The sequence below is a fragment of the Octopus sinensis genome, linkage group LG27, assembly GCF_006345805.1.
Source record: "Octopus sinensis linkage group LG27, ASM634580v1, whole genome shotgun sequence".
In the NCBI taxonomy this organism is placed as follows: Eukaryota; Metazoa; Mollusca; class Cephalopoda; order Octopoda; family Octopodidae; genus Octopus; species Octopus sinensis.
Genome location: NC_043023.1, coordinates 14,108,125 through 14,128,084, shown reverse-complemented (window position 1 = coordinate 14,128,084; position 19,960 = coordinate 14,108,125). Strand labels below are relative to the sequence as shown.

Sequence of the window (19,960 nt, the reverse complement as noted above, 5' to 3'; positions counted from 1 at the left end):
GAAAAACTTGTGCATTCAATGGAAGCAAAAGAAAATAGAGAATGAGATGAGTCAACATGAGATGAGTCAACAAATGTTTATTAACAGTAATGTTTTATGTACAATGCTAGTAGGTATATAAAATATATTTATACACATTTATGTACACACAGCCATACTCATCAGCATCATATATATACACATACCATATACAATTGAATATTTCATACATACATTCACACACACACCATATACATTTGTATTTATACACTCAAAATCATATATACACCCATGGACACATGTATTTATACAGACCATACATTCACATATACACCTGAATTATACAGATATATACATACATATATAAAAATAAATGGAGTTAAACGTAGGTGTTATTCAAATTCTTTTACTTCTGACACATGTTTCAAAGATATCACTGGTATTATTCTAAAGGAATAAAATGGTGTAAAACAATGGAATCTTCTCTTCAGGGAAATGAAGAAATAAAAACTTGTCAATAAGACATTTTACAGAATATGATGGATATGTATAGTGATTAACCGAACGCTATTAAGTTTAAAAAAAAAAAAACGTTAGAAGATATAATGTCAAAGGTTGTGTGTGTGTGTGAAATATATATGTATATATATATATATATATCTACATGCACACACATAAGCAGATAATTTAGGCTTGGTAATCAACTCCACACTCCAATAATCCAAGCAATGTGAAACCAGACTAGCATGTAAGGTTTAAGACAATACAGAAAATTTAGCATGCTTTTTTTGGTCATAATACTGAGGATGTGTGTCAATTGGCTTGCAGAAACATATGTATGCTATGAAGCTTAAAATACTAATTACATACTCTTGTTCTTTTGACAGGTTTAGCAAAATACATCATTCAATATTTTAGGGAGTTCATTTTATATACATATATATACATACATACAATGTATGTATATATATATATATGAGTGTGTGTCTATGTATATACATATATATATTACATATATATCACAAAAGAAACAAAAGACGAAGACAGGTGGTGTAGACAACAAACAGATGTGTTAGTATAACATTCACGAAGTGAAAAAGTCTTTAACGTTTCGAGCCTACGCTCTTCTTCAGAAAGGAACACAGAAAGAAACAAGGAGAGAAAATAAAGAACGTGCAGTGGCTAGTGTATGTATATATATATATGTATATATATATATAAAAATCCACCTGATGAATGTCCTTAGAAGAGACACGAAACAATTGTAGTGGCGAATTTAATTTGTATTAAATTTTTTTATGTATTGGATTAAGTCTTTCTTTGTTTGATTTGCAAAATAGTGGTTTTGTCTCTAATTGATATATATATATATATATATATATATATGCATGTATATATATGCATGTATATATATGCATGTATGCATGCATATATATGTATATATATATATATATATACATATATGTATGTATATGATATTACTGTTCATAATTCACTGTATCAGTGGCTAGCATGTGTAAAAAAAAAAAAAACACCATATAAGCAAAAATTAATTAACAATGAAGGGTACTATTGGAAGCACCAGCATGCTAAAAATAGCAGTCAAGAATTACTCAAAACCACGAATTTTCACTTTTACACAACGAAGTTGGTGGTATGAGCAAGAATTTTAAGACCCTGTACCATTGACGAAAAGGAATTGTAAATGAAAAATCAGATACACCCAGGCGCAGGAGTGGCTGTGTGGTAAGTAGCTTGCTAACCAGCCACATGGTTCCGGGTTCAGTCCCATTGCGTGGCATCTTGGGCAAGTGTCTTCTGCTATAGCCCTGGGCCGACCAATGCCTTGTGAGTGGATTTGGTAGACGGAAACTGAAAGAAGCCTGTCGTATATATGTATATATATATATATATATATGCATGTATGTGTTTGTGTGTGTGTCTGTGTTTGTCCCCCTAGCATTGCTTGACAACTGATGCTGGTGTGTTTACATCCCCGTCACTTAGCGGCTCGGCAAAGAGACCGATAGAATAAGTACTGGGCTTACAAAGAATAAATCCCGGGGTCGAGTTGCTAGATTAAAGGCAGTGCTCCAGAATGGCCGCAGTCAAATGACTGAAACAAGTAAAAGAGTAAAAGAGAGTAAAGAGTATATCACAGTGATCTTGAATGTTGTGAGTTAAAACTTATCTCATCAGTGAGTCTTACTGACCCAGGGTCAAAATGTTTGCCCGTCTCATCCATGTGCGCAATAAAAATTTGTAGTTCTTAGTTTAGACTGCTATTTTTAGCATGCTCATGCTTCTAATAGCACCCTTCAGTGCTAATAATTTTTGCCTTCATAGTGTTTTTACACATGCTAGCCACTGATATTGTGAACAGTAATATCCATATACTCTTTTACTTGTTTCAGTCATTTGACTGTGGCCATGCTGGAGCACCGCCTTTAGTCGAGCAAATCGACCCCGGGACTTATTCTTTGTAAGCCCAGTACTTATTCTATCGGTCTCTTTTGCCGAACCGCTAAGTGACGGGGACGTAAACACACCAGCATCGGTTGTAATTCAATGCTACGGGGACAAACACAGACACACAAACATATATATATACATATATACGACAGGCTTCTTTCAGTTTCCGTCTACCAAATCCACTCACAAGGCATTGGTCGGCCTGGGGCTATAGCAGAAGACACTTGCCCAAGATGCCACGCAGTGGGACTGAACCCGGAACCATGTGGTTGGTTAGCAAGCTACTTACCACTTACCACACAGTCACTTTCATTCACTTTGGTCCCTTTTTTAATTTGCTGCAACATTATAAATGGTCATTGTACACATGGATAAGACGAGCAGACTTTTTGGCCCTGGGTCAGTAAAATTCGCCAATGAGATACTATAAAGGGTCTTAAAATTTTTCCTTGTTCCCCTGACTTCATTGTGTAAAAGTGAAAATGTGGTTTTGAGTCATACTTGACTGGTTGTATTGGGGGCTAAAAATAGCAGTCATTATTAATTAATTATAAAATGATAAACGTCGCCCTTTTCAAGCCTAGCCAGGTTCATGGGCCTGGTTTCCCAGTTTCTGTGGCATGTGTTCCCCCCAGCTGCACAGGACGCCAGTCCATCGCAGAGTTACTCAAGAAACAGGAAGAGGGAGTGAGAGAAAGTTGGGGCAAAAGAATACAACAGGGGAGTCCTGTTCGAAGAAATATTACAATTATATCTTTTGGTGCCCTGACTTGCGGCTGAGGGATTGCCTGCAGGCGGCAAGAGAATTGATAGGGGATGGTTGAAGAGACTTGGGGTCTCAGTCTAAGAGGTTTATTGCCTCAGTTTTTGTGTGTTCTTTTTTGTAGAAAGACAAAAGAAAATTTGTAAAAGTAAAAGGTTTAATACCTCATTTTGTTTTCAAAAGAATAAAAATATTTGGTCAATATATTGTGCCCTTCCGTGTTATTTTGTGGAAAGAGTTATAATCTTTTACAATTTAATATATAAGTATGTGAGAAATGCTTTTACGAGTGTGTCTACGAAATCCACTGACATGAATTTTATCAGCCCATGTCGATAAAAAGACACTTGTCCAAGGTGTGGCATGGCTGGATTGGAACTAGGAGCAGGTGGGATGGAAGCTAGCTTCTTACCACACAGCCACACCTGTATATGTACACACTTAAATATAAATACACACATATAGCAAAGTATACTTTGATATATATGTATTTACTTATTGAGAATGATTCAACTTAATATTCTTAACTTGAATGTCTCATATTTTTATAAGGGAATATCAATCCCAGCTTCACAGGGATTGATATCTTTTATATATAAAACTAAAGTTGTGTGTCTGTCTCCTACGATTTAGATTCCTAACTACTCCCACATTTTGCGATGTAGTGTCACCAAAAGCGGGTATCTTATAGTCGTGGTTCATATCGAGCCCTTCTGGGTATTAGTGCGCGTCTACGATGAGTCTACGATTTTAAAAAAATTTACTATCATTTTTTCCCATTTTTTAATGCATTTTTTTGCTATTATATAAGGGAAGTAACTCTCTAAAAATGTATTATTAAATCTCAGAACGTAAAAAGCTACAGTAACACCCCCCCTTTGTGGTTAGCCATATTCAGATGGCTTTTATACTTTACATCTCTAAAAATGCTTATATAGTTATTTCCCTTACAACCAGAGCAACGCCGGGCGATACTGCTAGTTCCCTTATAAAAATATAATATAATATATATATACTCAAGGGAGACCCAAAGATGAACCGAATCCTCCAAACACACACCATCATTAAAAGTAAACGGCAACCAAAATCCTTAAAAAAGATTTTAACCCAAGCTAAACTGCACTCTACAATAACCACAAAATCAGCAGTTAGAAAATGTGGAAAGCCCAACTGTGGAATCTGTGTCATCTTGTTCTAATGTGAATTCTGAATCTTCTACCAAGGCCATCAGTTTACCATCAGAACAAACTTCACCTGTACATCAGAAAACTTAATTTACGTGTTAACATGCACAGGGTGCAATAGGTAGTATATAGGCCATACAAAAAACAGCCTACGAAAAAGGATGGCAGTTCATAAATCCCAAATTAGGAATCCAGAGTACAGGAAAATACCAGTCAGTGGACACAGATATATGTGCTTCAAATAAAAATCCCAAATTCACAACTTTCCCACTTTACAAATTCAGTGACAACGTAACCTTCACTCAACGCCAAAGTAAAGAACTTTATTTTATTAGAAAATTCGGACCAAGTTTGAACACCCTGGGTCAGGAACATTAAAACAATACATTGGTCTTCCGAAAAGGAAAATGGAATTCTACCACTACCACCACGATCACTACTACCGCTGCTACTATTACTACAACCACCATGGTCACTACTATTACTACTATGATCAACAATCTTCCACTGCTGCTACAACTGCTACAGCCAATCAGCTGCTGCAATTCCAACCACCACCACCACCACCACCACGGTTACTACTGCTATGACCAACAGTCACTGCTGCTACTGCCATTTCAGCCACTGGTCTTTTCCTTACTTTTAGTCAAACACATAAGACAGCTATTATGCTTACTCCCCACAAAAATACCACGTGGATACTGTTGAGACCAGTAAGAAACAATTATGAACTTTTTTATTACACTTAACTTTATAAAATACTTTTGATATGGTTCGTTTTTTCAAGAAGAACCGAAACGTAAAATTTCTAAGAAAATTAAAATTTATCTTAAATAGTGGCGTTTTCAAACTTCTTTTTTATAAATAAATAAATAAATAAAATATATATATATATATATATATATATATATATATATATATATATATATATATATATATATATGTTGTAAGTTTATTTTATGTTATTTAGGCCTGAATAGTGGCTATGTATCATTGGATCAAATTAATATTAAGTTTTGAGATTATCAATTTTGATATTGTCGATATAAATATATCGTCACGAAACATGCATAGTCGATTTAATGTGTATTATTTAGTATAGTAATTTTTAGTACAATATTAATAATATATTTATATTTTATCATAGATAATATCTTTCACTATTAATTGAATTACTTTGATGGAGGTTCTGTCTTAATTCTATATATATATATATATATAAGAGGTTTACTAACCTGATTTGGAATCTGATGTAAACAGAAACTGGGCAGCTACAAAAGCTGTGTAAACTCAGCCTACGATACATGTCAAAGAACTACTAGAAAGAATATTCTCCAGTAAAATCAATGACAAGATAATCAGAAATTTCTAAAGAAACTCAAAGGATGGACCGACCTGCTCCCTCTAAACAGTATATATTGAACCTTCTGTAATTGCTTATGGTCAAATCTTTGAATTTATCTATTCAGGAAGTATCCTGACCTCTACTGGTCTTGATTATGAAATTATGTATAGAACAAGAAAAGCTAGTACTATATTTGATAGTCTCAACAAGTGTTTCTGGTCAAGCTATAGTACATCTATACTCTTTACTCTTGTACTTGTTTCAGTCATTTGACTGCGGCCATGCTGGAGCACCGCCTTTAGTCAAACAAATCAACCCCAGGACTTATTCTTTGGAAGCCTAGTACTTATTTTATCAATTTCTTTTGCCGAACCACTAAGTTATGGGGACGTAAACACACCACCATCGGTTGTCAAGCGATGCTGGGGGGACAAACACAGACACACACACATATATATATATATATATATATATATATATATATATATAGACATATACGATGGGCTTCTTTCAGTTTCCGTCTACCAAATCCACTCTGATCTGGCAGAGTTTCCATAGCTGGACGCCCCCCGTCCCATGCCAACCACACTGAGAGTGTATCTATCCAAACTAACATTAGGGTTTATGCCAAAGAACAGCTAGAAGGAATATTTTCTTCTAAAATCCCCGACAAGACCATTGGCAGTTTATTTCTAAACAAACTGAAAGGACCAGTCGCCAAAACTGTAGACAACCTTTTAAGGTTTGATGAAAAATTGAGTAAAAAAATGGGCGGTATACTTGCCATCTCAATACCTATTTCTTTACTACCCACAAGGGGCTAAACACAGAGGGGACAAATAAGGACAGACAAATGGATTAAGTCGATTACATCGACCCCAGTGCGTAAGTGGTACTTAATTAATCGACCCCGAAAGGATGAAAGGCAAAGTCGACCTCGGCGGAATTTGAACCCAAAACGTAACGGCAGACGAAATACGGCTACGCATTTCACCCGGCGTGCTAACGTCTCTGCCAGCTTGCCGCCTTTATATTGCTATCTCAATATGGCTGACCACGAAGGGTGGGTGTTACTGTAGCTTGTAGCCCCAGGAGAACATCTCCTCCAGCTGGCTGTCGACACATTTTCTGTGCCCTATCAGTATTTGCAAAGGGAGGTCATCCTTCCTTCCCTTTGCAAATACCAATAGGGCACAGAAAATGTGTCGATAGCCAGCTGGAGGAGATGTTCTCCTGGGGCTACAAGCTACAGTAACACCCACCCTTCGTGGTTAGCCATATTGAGATGGCAAATATACCTCACATCGTCATGCAGTTACTGTTTATATCTCATTCAGAGATTTATTATTGAGTAAAAAAAAATGAGCTAAAATTTTAATCAAGGCCCACTACCGTAGGTGCATCAAGGTACTGATGCAGGTCCAACTTTATCATCTTAGCTCCCTTTTCAGTATCAGAAGGCAGGATTACATTTCTCAAATGGAGCATTTGTGCCACACTGACTCAGTTATTGTACAGGCCATCATAACTTTATCACATTTGCATAAGGCAGGAAATACGTCCAGAATGTAGGGCAACAGACTCCCAAAAGTTTATTTTCGACAAAGCAATACCACGAAAACAGAAATGAAGGAAATAAGAGAGATAGGAAAATAGGTGAGGCAATATCTCTCTCTGTATAAACAGCAGTTTGTCTGTGTGTGTTTCTGTGTGTCTGTTTGCTTGTACCCTCACCCTGACCACGGCTTTCAACCGATTATGATGAAACTTGACACACACATAGCCCAATGTCATAATTCAAAACTAACACAGCGAAAATTTTGAAAAGATCCCCCAGTTCTGAAAAAAAATCGATAAATTCGACATGGGGTCGAGAATCAGAAACACAAAACAAAGTCTAGGGGACGCAACTCCACCTTTTTTAACTCTCAAAAAAATTTACCATAATTTTTTTCCATTTTTTTGCTATTTTTTGGCTATAACTCTAAAAATGCTTTATAGTTATTTCCCTTACAAACCTGAGCAACGCCGGGCGATACTGCTAGTATTTCCTAAAAGTGGATCTCGATGCAGAAATGGCTGAAATGAAACCATGAAAACAGAAATGAAGGAAATAAGAGATTTTGGAAAATAGGTGAAGCGGACCGGGAAAGCATTGACGTCCTCAAAACTGAAATGCAAAAAGACTTAAAATACCAGAAAACAAAATGTACTAAAACGAGGAGGAATTTTTTTTCAACTGGTGTCGCAAAAGTGAAATTTGAACTTCTGTAGTAACTTCTGATTCATCAATCTGCTCCAGCTGTGCCATGTTTTATTGGTTTATATCCATCTAGGTTAGATGCAGGGTACCCATTGATTGAAAGGATATTGGGAATTGTAAAACCTCTGTTGCTAAAGAAATATCTGACAAATCAGAAGTCACAACAGATGTAAATACACAATAAGTGGCACATTGGAACAGACAATATGCTGGCCCTCACTACCTTATTGTTGGACCTAGTAGGACATATCTGAGAATGGAGGGCAGCAGACGCACAAAGGTAGTTCTGCACAGCCAAATTTGTATTTATGGTGTTGTGGGATGTGATGGGCTATGTGGTGTTGGTGGAGAGGATTGCAGATGAGGTAAACAGAAGACTGCAGAGGCCAGCTGAAGGGCTACAAGGGCATGCATGGGTAGAAAGCACGCGGGGCAGTTTGATGAGAGATAGCGAGTGTGGAAGAATGTGTTTATTTCTTGACAGTGATCGGTCACCAGGTAAGGTCTCTGTATTTCCTTTTCCCTTCTATTTCTGTTGTTTTTTCTTCAATCACACTACAAGCTATTTCGGCCCATAACATAAAAAAAACCCCAGAAAAACGAATGAGTGTTGTCCGTATTTCAAACGATACGGTCAAACCGGATTTTTCAGTGACACGGATGTAGTCGCTTGGTCGAAAAAGATGAAGTTGGTTGCGAAACACCAAGATATAAATGATTTAGCAAGTTTTATACCGATGTACCTAGATAGTTTGGCATTGGCGCTATACTGAGAAATGGAAGAGAGGGACCAACTTAGCTATTTCTTTACTACCCACGAGGAGCTAAACACAGAGAGGAGAAACAAGGACAGACAAACGGATTAAGTCAATTATATCGACCCCAGTGTGTAACTGGTACTTATTTAAACGACCCCGAAATGATGAAAGGCAAAATCGATCTCAGTGGAATTTGAACTCAGAACGTAAAGACGGATGATATACCACTAAGCATTTCACCCGGCGTTCTACCGTTTCTGCCAGCTCGCTGCTTTAGCGTGGAATTAATAGAAATCTGTTTGATGGAGGCCTTTGCAGAAGGAATGTTTGAAGTGGATGCTCGCCTGGGGAAAGCAAAGTCGACTGGCGAACAGGTTGATGTATTTGCGAATGAACTCACGAGATTGGCTAAACTGGCGGGATATGAGGGAGAATCATTGGACTGAACGGTTGAGTTAGCGTTTGTGAATGGCTTTGCTGACCACATGTCGGTCGAGTTGCAAAAGCTGCTGAACATTAACTCTATGGCGATGGTAGACATTATGTCTTGGGCTTGTGTGCTAGATTCGTGTTGCTGGATGACGCCAGTAGCAGCAACAACAAAAAGTAGCCGAGCAAGGAGTAGCAGAGAGGAGTCAAACAAGGAACTTCTGCAACCATTCACAGGAGAGTGTTTCCAGTATCAGGGCCCACACATGGTACGAGACAGCAAGTCACACAAGGGTAAAATCTGAACTTCTGTAGTGACTTTTGATTCATCAATCTGCACCCTCTGTGCCATGTTTTATGGGTGTATATCCACCTAGGGTATGTCTCATCGATGCTGGGTACCCGTTGATTCACAGAATATTGGGAGTTGTACAAACTGTGTTGCTAAAGTAATATCTGGCCAATCAGAAGTCACAACAGATGTAAACACACAATAAGAACCACATTGGCACAGACAATGTGCAGGCTCTCACTACCTTATTCTTGCACCGAGTAGGACATATCTGAGAATGGAGGGATTTTCTGAGGACGCTATGAAATACAATGGACTGACTGTGGCTTTTCTGCATCTCATTCCTTGAATTTTTAATGCTGGACACTCCTTGATTTCTACGACATGAAGGAAATGGTAAAAACTGTTTTGCAATTGGGGAATCAAATGCAATGGCTCTAATGAAAAACATCAGAACAGAACCAACTTTCTGCTTCACATGATTTTCTCTCTCTTAGTAAAAATCCGATATGCTCAATAGAAGAATTCAGAACAGAAAAACTGCAATACCAAAAGAGGAAATGTACTGAAACAAAGAGGAATTGTGCAACTGGTGTGGCAAAAGTGAAATTTAAACTTCTGTAGTAACTTCTGATTCATCAATCTGCTCCAGCTGTGCCATGTTTTATTGGTTTAAATCCATCTGGGTTAGATGCAGGGTACCCATTGATTGAAAGGATATTGGGAATTGTACAAGCTGTGTTGCTTAAGAAATATCTGACAAATCAGAATTCACGACAGATTTAAATACACAATAAGAACCACATTGGCACAGACAATATGCAGGCCTTCACTACCTTATTGTTGCACTGAGTAGGACGTCTCTGAGAATGGAGGGCAGCAGACACACAAAGGTAGTTCTGCACAGTCAAATTTGTATTTATATTTAGACAGCAGCATGAAATGAAGAGATGAACTAGTCAAAGAAGATCCTTTCTGATCTTCAGAAACAATTTGAGTGCAAAAATATTGATAAAAATCCAGACACAAATGTCACAATTTCCTCAAAGAAATTTCTCTGAAAGCAGCAATTGTTGCAATGAAAAAACTTCAAAACAAAACAGTATAAAACAAGAGAGATTGGAAAATGGGTGAAGCACGCAGGGAAAGAATTTCTCCTGTGAATACCAACATTCAAAACGAATTACATGCTCCATGTGCTGAACTTGGTACGGAGGACAGAGAAGATCCCAAGAGACTGGAAGAAGGGTCCTTTGGGGAAGCTGCCGAAGAGTGGGGATTTTATCACAGAGTGGAAACGGAGAGGAATTACCTTGCTTTCCATTCCAAGCAAAGTCCTTACAAGAATCATCCTGGAGCAATTGAAAGATACCATTGACAAGTCACTCAGAGATGATCAGGCAGGTCTCGGAAAGGAGAGATCATGCACGGATAAGATTGTGACACTCAGAGTCATCGTGGAGCAGACAATGGAATGGCAAAGGCCACTATGTGTGTGCTTTGTTGACTTTGAAAAAGCATTTGACAGCGTAGACAGGCAGGCGTTAGGCCGGCGGTGAACGGTCGACTCGGAACTGGTACGGACCAGGGGAATCTGACAGTAATTAAAACAGATCATCGCGTAGCCGGCCTAGCCGCACAGACGTGATGTGATTTCTGCCCAGTGCTCTGAATGTCAAAGTGAAGAAATTCAACCAAGCGCGGGTAAACGGCAGGAGTAACTATGACTCTTAATCGTTTCGGCTAGGATCCCTAGTCAAATGCCGCTAAGAATAGTGATGCTAACTAATAAGTTTAGGAACACACGGCAGCCAGGTGCCGTTAAACTGGTGGCCTGTGGGTCCGGGATGGGGCCCACACGTCAGGCTGACGGCATTAACCAAATGCGGTCGGCCGAAGGACTACCCTCCCTTGCACGGGCCAACGAGTCATCTTCGGTGCAAGTAAGTCCAAGTGGCTCAATAGGCATCGACAGGACCAGTGTCGGGCGCTTAAATTTGCGTCCGACACTGAAGTATTATAGAAATAGAGTAAACATATTTAGACTAGAATACAAAGAACATTCCCTGATAGTGAGAGGAGAACAACTCCCACTGGACCTAGCACATGACCCCATCGATGAAGTCCGGTTTTCGTTAGAGACGGACAGAGAGAGTGATGCTAGGGACCTCCCCATTCATTCTCTTAATTTAGAAATGGATCAAGAGGAGGAAGTGGGGGTATCAAGCCCCACTCCAGGTGGTAGAGAATTCTCACTTACAATTCCCTGGGCGTCATGCTCCATAGCCTGCCCGCTATGTTCTCTGCGCTTCTCCCCCTCCCCCATGAATGGAGGGGCATGTTATCTGTAGACATGGTATTAGGCCTGTCTACAGATGCATTAAATGTGATAGGGAAAGCGGTCACCTCCATTCCATGAGGTGTCACGCTGGTAAATGCGATGGCAGTGCATTTAGAGCACCTGCCCCTAGTCCAGCTCTAGCCTCCTTTGATTGTGACCACTGCAGCCGTTCTTTTTTGACAGCTGTAGGTCGATCGCAGCACGTTCGGCATAAGCATCCTGTTGAGGTGAATGCCCGCAGGATTGCTGCTTGCCTAGAGCAAATTGCAAAGAAACGTGCCGATCGGGCAGCCGCTGCTGAGGCAATAGGCCAAAGACGCAGGGGCTGTTGGTCCGACGAGGAAGTAGCGGTCCTCGTTGAAAAGGAGTTTGAGCTGAAGATGACAGGGATAAAGCAGATCAATGCTGCCATTGCACGATTCCTACCGGGAAAAACAGCCAAACAGGTGGGATCGAAAAGGGCTGATCTGGCCAAAAGGGCTCGCAAGAGTCATCAAGGGTCAGAACAGTCCATGACCAACTCCCAATCACAAATCGGGGGAGAACCCCAGTCTAGCTCTGACTGGAGGGATCCCTTCCTCGATTCTGCATGCCCCGGGCATACCCATTGGTCTGCAGTCTTCTCCGAGGCCCTTTTGGAACTCGTGGAAGACAGGACAGCGATTGCTTGGGGCTCATTTGAGAAAACTATAGAGGACTGGGTGGAGCATTATAAATCGCGTAGGGCAGTTACCAACAACAGGAGAAATTTAGATAGAGATAGAAATACACCCAACTTGAGTAACTTTAGGTCTAGGCGTCGGGATAAGCGTCAAGCTTATGCCCGACATCAAAATTTATTTAGAAAGAATAGGAAGAAGCTCCTTGCAGTTGTGTTAGGTGAAAACAGGGAGTGGGAATGCCCTATTCCAATCTATTCAATAGAGGAATTTTATAAGGGCAGGCCGTGAGGTAGATCTGAAGAACTACCCCTCCTCCTCCCAGGTTGAGAACGACTCCATCTGGGGTCCGTTCTCCGTGAAGGAGATTAAGGTAAGTAGGCGTCAGATGAACATCTCAGCGGCGGGTCCAGACGGTATCACTATAGGTGAAATTAAAGCGATGGACCCAGCTGTTCTAACTAATATATGCAACTGCATGTTGCTGGCGGGTAAGGTACCCGATATCCTGAAGCGGGGGAAGTCGATTCTCATACCCAAGAGATCGGACGACCCATACGATCTTGCGAACTGGCGACCAATAACGATATGCTCTGCGGTTTATCTTTTATTTTCAAAATAGTCGCCAAACGCATGCTTCAGGTAATTCCTCTTAATCCAAGCCAAAGAGGCTTTATCCGTGCTGACGGCTGCAGTGAGAATTCGTTTCTCCTTCAGCAGCTTGTTAGTCGCGCTATGGGGAGGCCAGCACGACTGAGAATAATGCGGCTGGAGGTTGCCTTCTTGGATCTCTCAAAGGCCTTCAACACGGTCTCGCACTCTTTAGTGTATGCAGGACTGCAGAGACTTGGGTTCCACGAACACGTAATAGCGCTCGAAGGTAGCACTACCAGATTCTATGAAGGTAGCACTACCAGATTCTCAGTCGATGGGCAACATAGTGAACCTATTGAAATTCGTCGGTGTGTTAGACAGGGGGACGCGCTCTCGCCGATCCTCTTTAACATTGCAACTGACCCACTGCTAGATTTGTTATCCAGCTGTGGGGATTTGCGTGGTTGGACTGGGGCTTAATGTCAGTAAGTGTGCATAGTTCTCCATTCACGGCTGGGGCAAGTCCTACCTCGTCAACGTTAACACCCCGCCGAAGATTGATGGTGTCACTATTAAAAAGGTAGAACCGGGGGATAAGGTTTTATATTTAGGTGTAAGCATCCCGACGTGGACTTTAATCTCAAGTCGGGAGTTTGACAAACTCAGTGGAGCAGGTGTTACTGGACATTGATAAAATGTGCAGGGCTCCGCTGAAACCCCGACAAAAATTCCTCTTGCTTCAACGGTACTATCTACCTAGACTCTTTTATGGTTTGGTGCAGGCGCTGCCGTCAAGGGGGATACTTGAGAGGCTGGACACGGCCATCCACGTGGGGGCTAAAAGAATGCTTCATCTCCCCTACTCTACTTCCTCTTCCTTCTTAAATAGCAGCCGGCGGGATGGAGGGTTAAGTCTTCACCAAATGATGAGACTGATACCAAAGTCCGTCACCCGCCGAAACCTTCGCCTATTGATGTCAGAATATGTCTGTTAGAAAGGTTGCTGATTCTGCAGGATTAGCCGAACAGAACCAGCAACTTATATCTTCCTTCGGTTTGCCTTTGCTTCCTGCCACGACTCACCAGGCATAACAAAATATGTGACCTGGTGGCGAAGGAGTCTGTTGACCATGGTTGGAGTGTTAGTGTAGAGCCGTCTTATATTATAAACGGCTCTAGGCTGATACCTGACCTGGTCTTTAGCCGTCCAGAAAAGGTGGTTGTCGTCGATGTGACTATCAGATTGGAGCAGGGGGACAGCTTGAAAGAGGCTGCCCTCGAGAAAATGCACAAATACCGACCGCTCGAACAATTGCTTTTGCAGGAGTTTGACTGGCCGGTGGAGGTGCATGGACTCCCAATCGGTGCCTGGTGCCGGCCTGCGAGTCTAGCACTAGATGCCTTGGGCATAAAAGATAAGTCATTTCGATGACTTCTCAGCCGGACAGCTTTAATTTGTACCTAAAATTTCCATCTAGGAAGCAAATGCTAGAAATTGTTTTCCAATAGGGGAAACCGACGTTTCAGAGACGACTACAAGAAGTTCAAACAACACCATAAAAGCAAAGTTAACACAAAGGCCCACATTATCTGATCACAGTTATGATGGGTAGCACATTCTCATATAATGAAGGAAAACAGAAGCAGAAATGTTGATTTGTAGGTCCAAATTTCCTTTCTATATATATAAACATGGCCCGATGAAACAAAGGGACAACTAATTGATCAATGGAATATCCATGCATTTTCCAAAATCCAAAACGGGCAGCAGGACTGGTTCCATCAAGAAAGCAAAAAATTGTTTTGCAAAAGTGGAATTCGATGTATCTGAAACCACAACAGAAATTCTAACTACACCACAATGATAAAGTTAGCACAAAGGCCCACATTACCTGAACACTGTTGTGATGGGTAGCACATTCTCCCATAATGTAGGGTAACAGAAGCAGAAAAGTAGATTTCTATGTCTAAATTTACTTTCTATACACGGATTGCACAATGAAACAAAGGGACAACAAATTGGTCAAAGAAGACCCCATGTATTCTCCAAAATCGAAAGGAAGCAACTGGACTGTTTCCGTCAAGAAAGCAAATATCTGAATCACCATCCAAAAAACAGCATGGACTACTGCAATGGCTCTAATGAAAAACGTCAGAACAGAACCAACTTTCTGCTTCACATGTTTCTCTCTCTCTTAGTAAAGATCCGATATGCTCAATAGAAGAATTCAGAACAGAAAAACTGCAATGCCAAAAGAGGAAATGTACTGAAACGAGGAGGAATTGTACAACTGGTGTGGCAAAAGTGAAATTTAAACTTCTCTAGTAACTTCTGATTCATCAATCTGCTCCAGCTGTGCCATGTTTTATTGGTTTAAATCCATCTAGGTTAGATGCAGGGTACCCATTGATGGAGAGAATATTGGGAATTGTACAAGCTGTGTTGCTTAATAAATATCTGATAAATCAGAATTCACAACAGATTTAAATACACAATAAGACCCACATTGGAACAGACAATATGCAGGCCCTCACTACCTTATTCTTGCACCGAGTAGGGCATATCTGTGAATGGAGGGCAGCAGACACACAAAGGTAGTTCTGCACAGTCAAATTTATATTTATGGTGTTGTGGGATGTGATGGGCTATGTGGTGTTGGTGGAGAGGAATGAAGATGAGGTAAACAGAAGACTGCAGAGGCCAACAGAAGGGCCACCAGGGGCATGCGTAGGCAGAAAGCACGTGGGGCAGTTTGATGAGAGATGGCAAGTGTGGAAGGACGTGTTTATTTCTTGACAGTGATCGCTCATCCCGCCTCGGTCAACAGGTAAGGTCTCTGTATTTCCTTTTCCCTTCTATTTCTGTTGTTTTTTCTTCAATCACACTACAAGCTATTTCGGCCCATAACATAAAAAAAATCCCCAGAAAAATGAATGAGTGTTGTCCGTATTTCAAACGATACGGTCAAACCGGATTTTTCAGTGACACAGATGTAGTTGCTTGGTTGAAAAAGATGAAGTTCGTTGCGAAACACCAAAATATAAATGACTTAGCGAGTTTTATACCGATGTACCTAGATAGTTTGGCATTGGCGCTATACTGAGAAATGGAAGAGAGGGAACAACTTAGCTATTTCTTTACTACCCACGAGGGGCTAAACACAGAGAGGAGAAACAAGGACAGACAAACGGATTAAGTCAATTATATCGACCCCAGTGTGTAACTGGTACTTATTTAAACGACCCCGAAATGATGAAAGGCAAAATCGATCTCTGTGGAATTTGAACTCAGAACGTAAAGACGGACGATATACCACTAAGCATTTCGCCCGGCGTTCTACTGTTTCTGCCAGCTCGCTGCTTTAGCGTGGAATTGATAGAAATCTGTTTGATGGAGGCCTTTGCAGAAGGAATGTTTGAAGTGGATGCTTGCCTGGGGAAAGCAAAGTCGACTGGCGAACAGGTTGATGTATTTGCGAATGAACTCACGAGATTGGCTAAACTGGCGGGATATGAGGGAGAATCACTGGACTGAATGGTTAAGTTAGCGTTTGTGAATGGCTTTGCTGACCACATGTCGGTCGAGTTGCAAAAGCTGCCGAACATTAACTCTATGGCGATGGTAGACATTATGTCTTGGGCTCGTGTGCTAGATTCGTGTTGCTGGATGACGCCAGTAGCAGCAACTGCCACAACGAAAAGTGGAGAGGAGTCAAACAAGGAACTTCTGCAACCATTCGCAGGAGAGTGTTTCCAGTATCAGGGCCCACACATGGTACGAGGCAGCAAGTCACAGAAGGGTAAAATCTGAACTTCTGTAGTGACTTTTGATTCATCAATCTGCACCCTCTGTGCCATGTTTTAAGGGTTTATATCCATCTAGGGTACGTCTCATCGATGCTGGGTACCCGTTGATTCACAGAATATTGGGATTTGTACAAACTGTGTTGCTAAAGTAATATCTGGCCAATCAGAAGTCACAACAGATGTAAACACACAATAAGAACCACATTGGCACAGACAATATGCAGGCCCTCACTACCTTATTCTTGCACCGAGTAGGACATATCTGAGAATGGAGGGATTTTCTGAGGATGCTATGAAATACAATGGACTGACTGTGGCTTTTCTGCATCTCATTCCTTGAATTTTTAATGCTGGACACTCCTTGATTTCTACGACATGAAGGAAATGGTAAAAACTGTTTTGCAATTGGGGAATCAAATGCAATGGCTCTAATGAAAAACATCAGAACAGAACCAACTTTCTGCTTCACATGTTTTTCTCTCTCTTAGTAAAGATCCGATATGCTCAATAGAAGAATTCAGAACAGATAAACTGCAATACCAAAAGAGGAAACGTACAATTCCTCCTTGTTTCAGTACAACTGGTATCGCAAAAGTGAAATTTAAACTTCTGTAGTAACTTCTGATTCATGAATCTGCTCCAGCTGTGCCATGTTTTATTGGTTTAAATCCATCTAGATTAGATGCAGGGTACCCATTGATGGAGAGAATATTGGGAATTGTACAAGCTGTGTTGCTTAAGAAATATCTGATAAATCAGAATTCACGACAGATTTAAATACACAATAAGAACCACATTGGCACAGACAATATGCAGGCCCTCACTACCTTATTCTTGCACCGAGTAGGACATATGTGAGAATGGAGGGCAGCAGACACACAAAGGTAGTTCTGCACAGTCAAATTTGTATTTATATTTAGACAGCAGCATGAAATGAAGAGATGAACTGGTCAAAGAAGATCCTTTCTCATCTTCAGAAACAATTTGAGTGCAAAAGTATTGATAACAAAAATCCAGATACCAATGTCAGAATTGGTATCAAAGAAATCTCTTTGAAAGCAGCAATTGTTGCAATGAAAGACTTCAAAACAAAACAATATAAAACAAGAGAGATTGGAAAATGGGTGAAGCACGCAGGGAAAGTATTTCTCTTGTGAATACCAACATTCAAAACGAATTACATGCTCCATGTGCTGAACTTGGTACGGAGGACAGAAGATCCCAAACGACTGGAAGAAGGGTCTTTTGGGGAAGCTGCCGAAGAGTGGGGATTTTATCACAAAGTGGAAATGAAGAGGAATTACCTTGCTTTCCATTCCAAGCAAAGTCCTTACAAGAATCATCCTGGAGCAATTGAAAGATACCATTGACAAGTCACTCAGAGATGATCAGGCAGGTCTCGGAAAGGAGAGATCATGCACGGATAAGATTGTGACACTCAGAGTCATCGTGGAGCAGACAATGGAATGGCAAGCGTCACAATGTGTGTGCTTTGTTGACTTTGAAAAAGCATTTGACAGCGTAGACAGGCAGGCGTTAGGCCGGCGGTGAACGGTCGACTCGGAACCTGTACGGATCGGGGGAATCCGACAGTAATTAAAACAGCATCGCGTAGCCAGCCAAGCCGCACAGACGCGATGTGATTTCTGCCCTGTGCTCTGAATGTCAAAGTGAAGAAATTCAACCAAGCGCGGGTAAACGGCGGGAGTAACTATGAGGCTCTTGTGGGGCCTGTTTCTTATGACCTCTTTTGAGGTGGATGCTTTAACAGGTAGGTCTGGTATGTTATGACCTGTCGGGATTCAATGGGCTTTGTTCACTGTCTTTTACTCGGCAGGTGGATGCACTGCCAGGCTTCACCCTTTTGGACACTACCTTGGCGTGGTAAGAGAACTTACGTCCATGCGGGGTCAATGCCGGATATGCTTTACGCAATGCCGGATAAAAACCCCGTATCGGAGAAACTAAACGTGTCTTTCTTTCTCCAAAGCGGTTCCAATTTATTTTGGTGGGGAGCTAGTGGATTTTGGGCGATTCTGATAGGGGGTGCATGCTTCCCTACTGGTTAGGTTGAGCGGCTGCTGGCCGAACCCTTAGAATCCCTTTGGTCTTTAGTGACCCGGTTAGCGCTACTGTTGGTGTGAGTCGGTTAGTGGGCGGTTCTCCCTTCGGGGACAAGAAAGTAAAGGTCGTGGCTTTATTTTAGAGCCAATGAATTGTAATCTTAGGCGTATAGAGGCCGGGGGTTCCGGTTGGTTCATCGGTGTGGATCGCCGGTTTTTCCTGTACTGGTGTGGAGGGGCCTGTGAGCTAGGTACCCAGCTGCGGTGTTAAGGAATAGAGCCCTTCACGGGCTGTAGATGGGGGACTGTCCGGCTCTTACAGTCGGGCAGTTGTCTTGTAACAGTGTAGAGTGAAGGCCCTTTCTCTTGCCTCCATTATGGGGGCGGTTACCATAGGGATGGGCGCCCTTTTGATATTAATGGTCTAGCCGGTGGTTGTGACGGGTAGAATTTAGCCGTATCTTCTATATTTGCCTTGAGTGTGTTTTATCGCCTCACTCGCCAGTTGAGGTTTCCGTAATAGGATCTATCGTAGGACTTATCATAGGGTGGCTTGTTCTTGTTCACCGCTCCAGGTCTGGGGTGGATACACTCACGGTCCTGGTTAGACTAGACAAGTCCCCCAGGTGCTTTCTGGGGGTAATAGTTCTCGGGGGGGGGCTGCTTGTTGTCTGTCTCCATACTCGGGTGGGCGGCCGTTAGGATTTTGAGGCTAGGTTAGTGGTTTAGTTTGCCTTTCTTTGGGGGGTTGGCATTGCACCTCCTTTAAGTTCAACTTTATCGTTTCGGCTAGGATACTTAGTAAAATGCCGCTAAGAATAGTGATGTTAACTAATAAGTTTAGGAACACACGGCAGCCAGGCGCCGTTAAACTGGTGGCCTGTGGGTCCGGGATGGGACCCGCACGTCAGGCTGACGGCATTAACCAAATGCGGTCGGCCGAAGGACTACCCTCCCTTGCACGGGACAACGAGTCATCTCCGGTGCAAGTAAGTCCAAGTGGCTCAATAG

The 19,960-nt window shown here is 41.5% G+C and overlaps 1 long non-coding RNA gene across 1 annotated transcript; it reads right to left on the bottom strand.

Annotated features, from left to right (window-relative positions):
* Positions 1–956: 956 nt before the first annotated feature.
* Positions 957–18,791, bottom strand: LOC118768131. Its single transcript, XR_005004003.1, has 3 exons — positions 18,707–18,791; positions 7,655–7,659; positions 957–966 (listed from the first exon to the last, which is right to left on the bottom strand). It is a non-coding gene; the product is annotated as an uncharacterized LOC118768131 (long non-coding RNA).
* Positions 18,792–19,960: the final 1,169 nt, after the last annotated feature.